At 41.0% G+C, this 8,675-nt stretch overlaps 1 long non-coding RNA gene across 1 annotated transcript in view; it reads left to right on the top strand.

Moving 5' to 3' along the window:
* The window catches only part of LOC106725569, a 10,935-nt gene extending 2,281 nt beyond the window's left edge, over window positions 1-8,654 (top strand). The window contains exons 2-3 of the long non-coding RNA XR_001361454.1: window positions 7,129-7,134; window positions 8,468-8,654. This is a non-coding gene — a long non-coding RNA (uncharacterized LOC106725569). The remainder of the gene's footprint in view (window positions 1-7,128; window positions 7,135-8,467) is intronic.
* The last annotated feature ends 21 nt before the right edge of the window (window positions 8,655-8,675 follow it).

The raw sequence follows: 8,675 nt of genomic DNA, 5'->3' as shown, positions 1-8,675 counted from the left end.
GCCAGCCTGGGTGAGGGGCTGATGGCTGTTTTCAGGCTGGCCACACCCCCTTTAGGGTGGGGGGTTCCCACTGGGGTGCCTGGCCAGTCTGGGTGAGGGGCTGAGGGCCGTTTTCAGGCTGGCCAAGCCACCCGGTGATGGAAGCTCCCAGCCTCTCCTTGTTTTCTTTTTTCTTTTTTCTGGGGTTTATTTATCTTCTATAATTGATACTTTGTTGCCTTGAGTGGAGCTCAGAGCCTGCCACGGCAGGCGGGAAGCTTGGCTTCCTCCATCACTGGAGCAACCAAGCCTCCTGCTTGATCCAGCTCTGTGGCTGCCGGCCGCTATCTTGGTTGGGTTCATTTTCATATAGTCACTCTGATTGGCTGGTGGGCGTGGCTTAAGGTGTAGCAAAGGTACGGTCAATTTGCATGCTTGACTTTTATTAGATTAGATACTTATAAAATATCCATGATTTTGTCTCCAGACCTAAAAAACCTAAAATATTTATTCTCTGCCTTGTCGAGAAAAAGATTGCCCACTCTTGTCACAGAGTCCAGAACAGTAAATTTTGTATCTTCAGGGTGCTATGGAATTATCTGGGAATTTAACAATAACACACAAAAATGTTTATCACTTAATTTGGCATTAAAGCTTTATTATTAAACTAGAGGCCTGGTGCATGAAATTCGTGCACTGGACGGGGGTGTGCCTCAGCCCAGCATGCACCCTCTCCAATCTGGGATGCCTTGGGGGATGTCCAACTGCTGGTTTAGGCCCGATCACAGCCTGCACCCTCTCACCATCCGGGACTGCTGGCTCCCAACCGCTCGCCTGCCTGCCTGCCTGATTACCCCTAACTGCTTCTGCCTGCCAGTCTGATCACCCCCTAACCATTCCCCTGCCAGCCTGATCAATGCCTAACTGCTCCCCTGTGGACCCGATCTCCCCCAACTGCTCTCCCCTGCCAGTCTGGTCACCCTTAACTGCCCTCCCCTGCATGCCTGGTTGCCCACAACTGCCCTTCCCTGCCAGCCCAGTTTCCCCCAACTTCCCTCCCGTATAGGCCTGGTCACCCCCAACTGCCCTCCCCTGCAGGCCTGGTTGCCCCCAACTGCCCTCCCCTCCAGGCCTGGTCCCCCCCAACTGCCCTCCCCTGCAGGCCTGGTCACCCACAACTGCCCTCCCCTGCTGGCCTTATCGCCCACAACTGCCTTCCCCTGCAGGCCTGGTCGCCCCCAACTGCCCTCCCCTGCAGGCCTGGTCGCCCCCAACTGCTCTCCCCTGCAGGCCTGATTGCCCACAACTGTCCTCCCCTGCCGGCCATCTTGTGGCGGCCTTCTTGTGACCACATGGGGGTGGCCACCTTGTGCGAGGGTGTGACGGTCAATTTGCACATTACCTCTTTATTATATACGACAGTGATAGCGAACCTTTTGAGCTTGGCGTGTAGCTCGGCGTGTCAGCATTTTGAAAAACCCTAACTTAACTCTGGTGCCGTGTCACATATAGAAATTTTTTGATATTTGCAACCATAGTAAAACAAAGATTTATATTTTTGATATTTATTTTATATATTTAAATGCCATTTAACAAAGAAAAATCAACCAAAAAAATGAGTTCGCGTGTCACCTCTGACACGCGTGTCATAGGTTCGCCATCACTGATATAGGATTTTCAAGTTCCCCTCACCAGTTTGGCCCAGTGGTCAGAGTGTCAGCCTGCAGACAGAAAGGTCTCGGGCTTGATTCCTGTCAAGGGCACATACATTGGTTGCAAGCTCGATCCCCAGACTGGTTGGGGCACATGTGGGAGGCAACCAGTCCATGTGTCTCTCTCATATTGATGTTTCTCTCTCTGTGTCTATCTTCCTCCCGTCTACTCTCTCTAAAAAACAATGGAAAAAATACCCTCGGGTGAAGATTAACAACAACAAAATTTTCCAGTTGGGTAGAATGTTCTAAAATTTTAAAAAATGTGACTATGGAGACAAAACTACCAAATACAATTTGTGAATCTTGATAAGATTTTGATTAATAGCTATACATTACCTTTGGGGGACAATTCAGATGATATAAAAGGATCTTTTTAAATTTTTTATGTATTTTGTGTAGAATGATGTATGTTGAAATAGTTGAGGGTGAAGCATTATGTTTTCAAACTATTTCACATTGCTAAACATGTTCAACACAGATAAATAAGACACAATGTCAAAAAGTATTGGTGGTGACAGGGGATCATTATACTCTTTCATCATCTTTACAAAATTTAATTTTTTTCTAATAAAATTACTAGGAAAAATGTCACTTTAAATAATATCAATAACCAATAGAAAAACAAAGGACAAAATGATTAACAGGCATAAGGGTAAAGAGAAATAAGAAAGTGTGCCATTAATATTGAGGACACAAGGGAGGTTGGACAGTTCATCCTGAGAGGTATGTCTATTCCTCCCTGATCTGCCGAAACACCATATTATTATTATTTGTTAATCCTCACCCGAGGATATTTTTCCATTGATTTTTAGAAAGAGTGGAAGAGAGAGGGAAAGACAGAGAGAAATATTAATGTGAGAGAAACACATCCAATGGTTGCCTCCTGCAAGTGCCCTGACCAGAACCCGGGCCAGGGAGGAGCCTGCAACCGAGGTGCATGCCCTTGACCAGAATCAAACCTGGGACCCTTTGGTGCATAGGCCGATGCTCTATCCACTGAGCCAAACTGGCTAGGGCCTGAACACCATATTTTTATGTCATATTTAATATTTCACTTGAAGGAAATATATCTTTAATTAACATTACATTTCATTAAATGGCAGATGGAGTTTTATGAGCAGGTAATTCTGTAAAATCTAGTTTCTCTATGTAGAAATGCAAGCACCTACCATCTGGTAGGAACTTTAGCTGATGACTCAGCCATAAATGTGAAAAGCAAACACCTTGGGTCAAAGATGACTTGGCAGTGCTCGGCGCTTGGTGTAAACAGTAGTAATGTCACCTCCTTGAAAGCAGGTCTTTGAACAGCTCAGCCACGCATTCAGTGATGCAATCATGGCAGGTGTTATTTGGTATTTTAGGCACATGTCTAATTAGGCAATCATCTACAGAGGCAAGCAAAGGAGACTGACTTAACTGAACTTGGAAATCAGGAAAATCAACACCTCTATGTTAGTTTCTTGGATGAGCAGCCTCAGATAGAAAAGAAAACGACAATATAACACATTTGCCTCCATGGATTTGTGTTTATGAGCGACAGTCTCAGAGACATGGGTGCTTTGTGGGGACTTGAATCACTTTTCAGATATTTATTAACAAAAGATGCTCTTTAGGATCCCATCCAAGTCTAAAAGGGCCTCCTGCTTTTCCCTTTGTTCCTTGCTTCTCTGTCAAAACTCCATGTTTATTTGAAACAAAGGCTCCCGCAGGATCACTAGCATTCCATGGCCTAGTCATAATGTTCCTGTCAGGTTTTAGTATTAAGGGTACACTCACCTTATAAAATGGGTTGGAGAGTATGACTATGTTGATCTTCTCTAGTAAATATGATTTACATTTAATTACTCCCTGCCATTTTCTTTATTTTTTCTTCTTCCTACTTTCTTTGTGTTTAATTTACTAATCTTGTTCTACCTTCTTGAACTGGATTCTTATATCATTAATTTTTACCTTTTTCCTTATTCTAATGAATGCCTGTAGGTCTACACCCATGATCTCAGTACTGATTCAGCTACATCCCAAAGCTTTGATATGCCATATGTTCATTATTATTCAATTAAATATACATTTTTATTTTATTTTTTGTTAATCCTCACCCAATGATATTTTTCCATTGATTTTTATGAAAAGTGGAAGAGAGAGGGAAACATCGATGTGAGAGAAACACATCGCTTGATTGCCTCCTGCATGAGCCCTGACCAGGGCCCAGGCAGGGGAGGAGCCTGCAACCAAGTTATGTGCCCTTGATCAGAATTGAACCTGAGACCCTTTGGTCTGAAGGCTGATACTCTATCCACTGAGCCAACCCGGCTAGAGCTATTTTCTAATTTCCATTGAATGTCTTCTTTGACCCATATTTATTTAAAAGGGTATTACTTAATTTTTAAACATTTGGAGATTTTCCAGTTCTCTTTTATTTTTTAGCTCAATTCCACTGTGACTGGATGACAAATTCTGCATAATTTTAATTCTTTAAAATTTGTTGAGACTTGCCTTGGAGCCTTGTATGTGGTCACATTTTGTGAGTGTTCCATATGCATATGTAAAGAATGCATTGTCGGGTCCATTGTTCAAAGTATGTCCATTTAGTTATCACTGATTGTTTATCAATGAAATAACACTATTATTTTACAATGAAGAAACATAACAACCTGAGAAGAATCTTGTCACAATGAAAAATTAAATTATTAACTGTAATAGAATTTATTTTATTTTAAATCTTTTTACCTAGATTGCTGTTTTTCACATATGCCAAAAATGTTTATTCTGCATAAAATGCTAGCAACAGTGATAGAAATTAACTGTAATATATGTGACTTTAAAAATAAATGCTTGCTCTAGCCAGTTTGGCTCAGCAGATAAAGCATAGGCCTGCGGACCAAAGGGTCCCGGGTTCAATTCCAGTCAAGGGCACATACCTCGGTTGCAAGCTCCTCCCTGGCCTGGGCCCTGGTGAGGGCTCCTGCAGGAGGCAACCAATCCATGTGTTTCTCTTACACTGATGTTTCTCTCCCTGTCTTTCCCTCTCTCTTCCACTCTTCCTAAAAATCAATGGAAAAACATCCTCGGGTGAGAATTAACAACAACAGCAGCAACAATAATAATAAATAAAGGGAAACATTTAAGAAAAATAAATGCTTAAGTTTTCATCTTAAATAGCGAATAAACATAGGGGCCAAAATTACTTGTATTGATACATCCTTCTGAATATTGGTTAAGTAATTTGTAAACAAATGTAGTGGACATTATGTGAAGTGGAGAATTAACAGCAGTAAATTATTGAAATGTATAAAGTCTAATTGTGTAAATATTTGCATAATATTTTTCAGTCCAAAATTGCATGTATGTATGTCTTGCATTAAACTGACTGCTTTATGGCAAACTGACTAATCAATGAGGCAAATCCAGACATCTGGTTATATTTTTAATATTCTTCTTAAATATAATTTAAATGTGTGATGTGAATTTACATATGAATATAGGTATAGAAATAAATATAGTTAGAAATATACATATAGACATAATTTCCCATGACTATAAACTCTGTCATCTCACTTTCCTTCCTGCTTTGAAAACCCCTGGAACCTTAAGAGGAAAATAAATAAAATGATTTTATTTCCTCCCTTCCCTGGAGTGGATGGTGTGAGATTTTCCAACATGTATGGGACTGTGGTGTGATTTCTGTCTCTGGGCTTATGCCCTCTTGTTTTGTAATCAAATTCAGGAGACAAGCTATTTCCAGTTCATACTTAAGATAAATCTCTACTTACCAGCAGAAACTGAGGCAAATAAAATGAAATGTACCATTTGGTATAATAAAATCTTCCTACAAAAAGAAAAATGCGCATGTTTTAGAACACAAAATATGAATTTCTAATTAGTTTGCTGACATGAGGGGGTGTTACATGAAATAGAGAGGGAGAGGAGTACTTACTTTAATAGTGTTCACAGGGTTCCTATCATAATGCTGACCTTTATCTTCCCCAGAGCCCAGAACACGCCCCAGCAGGGTTGTGTGCAGTGCTCAACACTTCATAGTCTGAAGAACCCAGGACTGCCCTCCTCTCTCCCCCTCCTCACCTCCACCTCTAGCTCACTCTTCATCATATATTCTTATTGTCATCACCTGACACCTTTCCCACCCCAATTTTTTCATTTTTATCTTCTCTTTCAAGTTATTTCCTTTTTTTCATCTTTGGGGTCTATAGCTATCAAAGTAGATGATTTTTCTACTTATGTTTTCTATTTTTTAAATTCTGTTGCAAATAGATGACTAGGTTGTCTTGGTGACCTATATGAAGGTACTTAACCCCATGAAGCACTGAACTGTGAAAACTGTCAGTGAGATAAATTAAGACTTCTGCTTCTTAATATTGCTCTTGAATATCATTTTAATTTTTAAAATACTTGTTATTGAGTATTAACTATTACAGTTCTTTCATTTTGTATCTCCTCTCAAGTTGGTTAAGGATATTAAATAAATCTTCTAAAATGTTACATCAGACATATTTTAAAAATCAATCATTTTCTATTACAATTTTTAAAACGCCTGTAGTAGAAAAAGCACTTCATGGAATAATTGCTTGATAGAAATCATAAATAATCATTTTTGAAACCATACCTGAAAAAACCTTGTTTGATGAAATTCTTAATAAAAGTGTTTGTCTTCTTGAAATTTTCCATGTGCCCTAGCAGTTGGGCAAACTCACATTTGGTATGCCTGCTAGTCCAAGCTTTATTTAACCACACTTTCAAATGGCAACTCTTAAGCATTAATTCAAGGCTAATTTGAGTTTCCCAGACTAAAAAAAAAAAACAGGGGAAGTCTGTGAATGGAGCATCAGCTGTTGTAAGGTGCCCTGCTCTTCTGGATTCCCTTTCCCTTTATATAATGCTACCTCCTCAGAGGTCTTTGCAGATACAATTAGTTCTGAGGAGCCAAACTCTTTTTTTATCCCACTTGCAAATATTAAAAGTCTAAATTAAATAAAAATTTAAAAGAACACAACAAAGTAAGGGACTTAAATAGCTTTCTTTGGATCTAGGATCACTGAAACACAAATGGAGATCTAGGGAATGCCATGTCTAGCTGCTGCATGACAAGCAATAAAAAAATATGTCCAGAGGAGGGGCCAAGATAGTGGTATAGATAAACACGGTACTCACATCCTCTCAGAACCACATCAAAGTTACAACTAAACCACAGAATAACCATAATTCAGAACCACCTGAAATATAGCTGAAGAAAAGCCCTACAACTAGAGAATTAAAGAGGAAGACACATTGAGATGGGTAAGAGGGGTGGAGGCCTGGAATGGGCTGGTCCAACACCCATGTGTGGCATTTTTTTTAATGGGGAGTGATATATGGGCCATGGAGTTCCTGCCTTGAGGAGCAAGGGGTCCCAACCCCACACCAGATGCCTCAGCCCAAGGCTCCAGTGCCAGGAAGAGAAGCCCCTATAACTTGGGGCCATAAAAACCAGTGGAGATTGTGGCTGAGTGAAATGGAGGCAGCCAGAGACCCAGGCAGTTCCTCTTAAAGGGCCCCATAGACCTATTTACTAGCACTCACTCCCTCTGAAGTCCAGCACTGGGGAAGCAGCTTGAAAAGATTCAGGGACATACATGGAGGAACTAAATTATCTAGCATCAGAGCAAGAACTTGGGGGCAGCTTTCTCCTGTAGAAAATCAAAAGAAGATCTTAGGTGTTTATAAAGTTATAAGTTTTAAAAAATATTCTGATGATGAGGAGAGAAATAAAATTACAAGTTTTCCCCTGTTTGAGATCTCATTGTTTCTTGATCATAATAATGTTGTCATTATCTGAATGGTTTTTGAAGAGAGCAATACCCAGTTCCTGTTGGTCAAATGCCTATGTAGCAAGATGACCCAAGCTTTTCACAACAGGTTTGCCACCAGAACACAGGTGTTGTAACAACCACTACTATAGCAAAGCCAAAATGGGAAAGGAAAAGACTTACTAGTATATCAACATCATTGTCATTGGACATGTAGATTTTAGCAAATCTACCACTACTGGCCAACAGATCTACAAATGTGCGATTGACAAAAAAAAAAAAAAAACAATGAAAATTTTGAGAAGGAGGCTGCTGAGATAAGGAAGGCTCCTAAAAGTATGCTTGGGTCTCAGATAAACTGAAAGCTGAACGCGAGCATGGTATTGTCATTGTTTTTTCCCTGTGGAAATTCAAGACCAGCAAGTATTATGTGACCACCCTTGATGCCTCAGGACACAGATAAGGTATAAAAAACAGGATTACAGGCACATCTCAGGCTGACTGTGCTGTCCTGATTGTTGCTGCTGGTGCTGGTGAATTCAAAGCGGGTATCTCCAGGAATGGGCAGATCCATGAGCATGCCCTTCTGGCTTACACACTAGGTGGGTATGAAACAAATGATTGTTGCTCTAACAAAATGTATTCCACTGAGTCGTCCAGCAGCCAGAAGAGAGATGAGGAAGTTACTTGAAAGTCAGCACCTCCATTAAGAAAATTGTCTACAGTAGCATTTGTGCAGTTTTCTGGTTGGGATGGTGACAATATCCTGGAGCCAGGCGCTAACATGTCTTGGTTCAAGGGAGGAAAAGTCACTGGTGAAGATGCAATGCCAGTGGAACCGCACTGCTTGAAGCTGTGGATTGCATCCTGCCACCAACTCATCCAAATGACAAGCCCCTGTGTCTGCCCCTCCAGGACATCTACAAAATGGTGCTGTCCCTGTGGGCCCAGAGGAGACTGGTGTTCTGAAAGCCCGCATGGTGGTCACCTTTGCTCTAGTCAATGTTACAACTGAAATAAAGTCTGTTGAAATGCACCATGAAGCTTTGAGTGAAGCTCTTCCTGGAGACAAGGTAGGTTCAATGTCAAGAACGTGTCTGTCAAAGATGTTAGCTGTGGCAGTGTGGCTGGTGACAGCAAAAAGGACCCACCAGTGGAAGCAGCTGGCTTCACAGCTCAG

The sequence above is a fragment of the Myotis brandtii genome, unplaced genomic scaffold (genome assembly GCF_000412655.1).
Source record: "Myotis brandtii unplaced genomic scaffold, ASM41265v1 scaffold1719, whole genome shotgun sequence".
Taxonomy (NCBI): domain Eukaryota; kingdom Metazoa; phylum Chordata; class Mammalia; order Chiroptera; family Vespertilionidae; genus Myotis; species Myotis brandtii.
Note: the sequence above shows the minus strand (reverse complement) of the source record. Positions and strands in the feature narration are given on the sequence as shown.